We start from the raw sequence: 4,712 nt of genomic DNA, 5'->3' as shown, positions 1-4,712 counted from the left end.
TTTGAATTTTTGCTTAAATAATTAGGAAGACAGGAATAACCCTATGAGCTTCTACTTCTAGAGTTTTGTATATTCTAGGTATTGGAACAGTGTCAATATGTTTTTAATGACACATAATTACTGCATATGGGTCAAAACAAAAATTAGGTTCATTTATTTTGCATAAAATGCTAGGTATATAATGTGACTAATTAAAATTCAGTAGAGTGTTTTTTTCCTGGGGCAGATGGTCTGCATTGTGATGAACAGAAACAGCCTCTAAAATTGATTCAGGTAAGAGAATTTGTCTTCTTGTAGATAGAGTCATCTGCAACATGAGCCAAGTGAAATAATTCACTGGAATTTAATTTGAAAAGACAAACATTTTTCAATAATGAACAGAAAGTTAACTGAAATACTTATTTGAAGGATTTAAAAACTTCCAAGGACAAAATAATGGGAGAAATTTAGGAATTATAACTCTAAAGAAAGAGGAAAAATGAAAAAAAAAATTGTTGGAAAGTACACATATAACAAAGAGTAAGAGTGAACTTTCATAAAATAAATTATCAAAAAAGGCAAATTGTTTTTGTAAAGAGATTTTTATCAATGCCATGCATAACCTAAATAATTTCCATAGTGTCCTTCCTGCATAAGTACTTCTCTTATTATTCATTTTATTGTAAAATTTTCTATGACTTTTTAAATTTTATTTTAAAAGCTTTTTTTGTGAGACATTATGGAATCTGAAAGCAGAAAAATTGTGCTGGTAAACAACATTACACCTTATTTCTGGTCAGGTGTCCAAGGGAAGTTAGAAGTAGAATGTAAAAATCCACAACGGATAAGAAAGATACCTGACTAATTTTCTTTGTTTTCTCATTTTAGAGTGACAATATTATGCCTATGTTTATTTGCAAGGTTGGCCACCTGAGCCAGCACCTTGTATGTCTGACTACGTACCTGACTCCCCTCATTTTCACTTGGATATTATTTATTGTTGTTGTTCTTAGCTGTCATAGAGTCATTACTGACTCACAGCAACCCTGTGTATAACAGAGTGAAACACTGCCTTGTCCAGGGGCAAACTCACAATCGTTGCTATGCCTGAGCCCATTGCTGCTGCCACTGTGCCAATCCATCTCTCTTGGGTTCTTCCTCTTTTTATTTTTTTCCCACCCTCCACTTTACCAAACATGATATCCTTCTCTAGGGACTGGTCCCTCCTGACAATATGTCTGAAGTATGAAATACGAACTTTGGCCATCCTGGCTTCCAAGGAACACTCTGGCTGTACTTCTACTAACACAGATCTTTTTGTTTTTTTGGAAGTCCATGGTACTTTCAATATTCTCCTTAAACACCATGACTCAGATGAATCATTTAATCTATGGTCCTCCTTATTCATAGTTGAAATTTCACATGCATATGATGTTATTAAAAATATCACGTCTTAGGTCAGGTGTGCCTTAGTTCTCAAACTGACATCTTTGTTCTTCAACACTTTTTCTTCAACACAGGAAGTCTTGTGCAGCAGATTTGCCTAATGCAATAAGTCATTTAATTTCTTGACTTCTGCTTCCATGAGTGTTAATGTTTGATCCAAGCAAAATGAAGTCCATGACAACTTCAGTCTTTCTCCATATATATAGATGCTGTTTATTGGTCCAGTGGTGAGCTTGTTTGTTTTCTTTATATTGAGATCCAACCCATTAATTTTACTATAATATTTTCTGTGACTTTAAAAAATGTGTTTTAAGAGTTTTTGTGTAAGAAATTAAGGAACTTGAAAGCACACAAATTCTGCTGATAAGCAACATCATACCTTATTCCTGGTTAGGTGTGCAAGTGGAGATAGAAGCAGAATACAAAAAGTGTAGCAGTGATAAGGAAGATAGATACCTGAATAATCTCTACTTTCTCATTTTAGAGTGACAATAATATGCCACTATTTCTTTGTAAGGTTGGCCACCTGAGTCAGCATCTTATGTGTCTGACTATCCAGCTGCTTCCCACTCCTTTTCACTTGTACATCTTAATTCCCATGAAGCCCTCCCTGATCACACCAGCCTATAAAACACGCCATCAGTATTCAAGCTCATCATTCCAGAATTATTTTTATCTTAGCCCTACACCATTTACTTCTTAATCCATTGTTTTCTCTTGTTGATCTAGCTTCATTCATTTCTCAAATCAGGTAGATTGAAAACTATGCACGAGGTATCCAGTGGTTCAGGATTCTGTAATTCAATGCTATGAAGACCATTTGTAAACATCTGTATTATTGGAAACTACACTTTATTATTATATTTAGGATTAAGAAGCCCATTCAGGTCAATAACACTGCAGGAAATGTGTTGAACAGTTGATTATAGATGGAAAAAGATGAAATCAAAATGACTGAAACTTAGGCTGTGCTGCCCACACTACTATTTTTGATGTGTGGGGACTATTAATATTATGTTACAGGTAAAGAGATGTGGTTGCATTTAAAATGATCTCTGTGATGCATTAAATGTTGTTTTTAAGAATGGTTTCATTTCTAAGTTATATGCTGAAACAACACCATTGCTAGATCAGAACAGAATATATTATTCACCAACAGCAAGTCATATTTATATTTGCTAGATATATATTGCTTTTCCATCAACAAATCTCTTAAAACTATCAAGTGCATTAACTCAGCAAGGAATGAAGAAAATTTTGAATTAATTGAAAATACCACTGATTGAAATGCTTATGATGTGATAAATACAAATATTCAAAGCCAAAATAACGCTTTTGGTTTTTGTCAGTATGTGAGATAGCAAATTTCTGAAGAACCACCTTTGTTCTAATTCTAATCAATCAAGTCAAGGTGAGACAAAACAAAACTAAAAACCAGTAATGTAACTCTGTTTCTTTTGTACTTAATTTTAATGTACTCTTTATTTTGTGTATGTTTTATCCTCTTTGTCCTTTTAGAAGATCCTCTTGGTCAAACAATGAATTATTAGTTTTAGTATTTTCACAAAGGTGTGAAGTCCTTACTTTGTTCCCTCAAGTCTCCAAATGTTCACCTTTCATTAAGAGCCTGCCCTATTTATTTGGAGTCAATAATGCAACTACATGAGTTGTGAGCACTTGAATTTTACCTTTGTACACTAATTAATTGAATATGGAAATGAGGGCATGGCTACAAAGTCAAAGTAGGAGAAAATGAGAAATAAGGCAATTTATTTACCAGTGCAGAAACAGTGAAAGCTAGTTTCCCGGCTATAGATCAATTTTTTTTAAATTATATTTACTGATATGGAAAAAAAGTTTTTATTTAAATAGGAAAATCATAAGAAGACTAAATTTAATTTTTAAGAAAAAATAGTGATATTGCATTAAACATAAAAAATCAAGCTAAACTATATGGCAGTTATATTAACTTTTCTTTAAAATTACTTTTCAAATGCTTGCAATCATATATCTTATAAACTTTAATTTTCTTTATTATTTATTGTTAATAATACCATATATTTTGTACCCAAATATTTATATTTTAAACTTCATTATTGTGCAGAAACTCACCTCACTGACTTAACTACAAAAATAGTGTTACCAGACAAAAGTCCAACTACAAATTGCTGTAGCCAATATCAGAGACAGGGTGAGATTTATTAACAGATCTGGAAAAAAGTGAGAATCCTTCTCTAAAGACTACCTTGACATCTGCCATGCAGTTATTATTCTTATAACCCTTCAGGTACCTTTCTATCTACATTGTTAAATTCTTTTCTCAGAATTTCATGGTTGTCTCTTCCAGGCATCAATTTCACATTGAAGAATTTGGTAGAATTCTATTTTCTCCTCACTGGTGTTAGTGGTTGGTGCAAAAATTTGAATAATAATGGTATTTATTGGGCTTCCTGGAGGCACATGGATATTATCCTATTGCATGACTGATCTAGATATATTCTTTTTGACAATGAATGCAACACCATTTCTCTTCAATTTGTCATTGCCGGCATAGTAAACCATGTGGTCATCAGATTCAAAATGGCCAATACCAGTCCATTTCAGCTCACTACTGCCTAAGATATTGATGTTTATCCATTCCATTTCATTTCTGACAACTTCTACTATTCCCAGATTCATATTTTGTACATCCCATGTTCCGATTTTCAATGGATGTTTACAGCTGTTTCTCTTCATTTTGAGTTGTATCCCATCAGCAAATGAAGGTCTCATGGGCTTTTCTCCCACTGGCTTTACTCCATTCTCGTCATCATGGTCAATGCCACTTTGAGGAGGCAGCTCTTCCCCAGTCGAATGTTGAGTGCCTTCCAAACTGAGGGGCTCATTTTCTGGCACTGTATCTAACAGTGCCTCTCTGCTGTATGTAAGATTTTCAGTGACTAAATATTGGGAATTAGTTTTTCACTCTTTCTTCCTAGTCTGTCTTCATCTGGAAGCTCATCTGAAACCTGTACACCATGGGTGTCCCTGCTGGTATTTAAAATACCGATAGCAAAGCTTTCAGAATCACAGCAACTCACAAGCCACCACAGTACGAAAAACTGACAGACGAGTGGTAGCCACTTGGTTTTAAGGGGAAACTGTCACTTTAAATTTTGAAGAGATCTGTGAGCATGCATAGTAGAACTCTCCAGGAGTCAGGGTAGGGTGTCCATTTGCTCAGACATCCCCTCTAGTCACCAGAATGGAAGTGGCAAACAGCAAGAGACCAATGAACAGATACCAAA

The sequence above is a fragment of the Chrysochloris asiatica genome, unplaced genomic scaffold (assembly GCF_000296735.1).
Source record: "Chrysochloris asiatica unplaced genomic scaffold, ChrAsi1.0 scaffold00068, whole genome shotgun sequence".
Taxonomy (NCBI): Eukaryota; Metazoa; Chordata; class Mammalia; order Afrosoricida; family Chrysochloridae; genus Chrysochloris; species Chrysochloris asiatica.
This window is presented reverse-complemented; position numbering follows the sequence as displayed.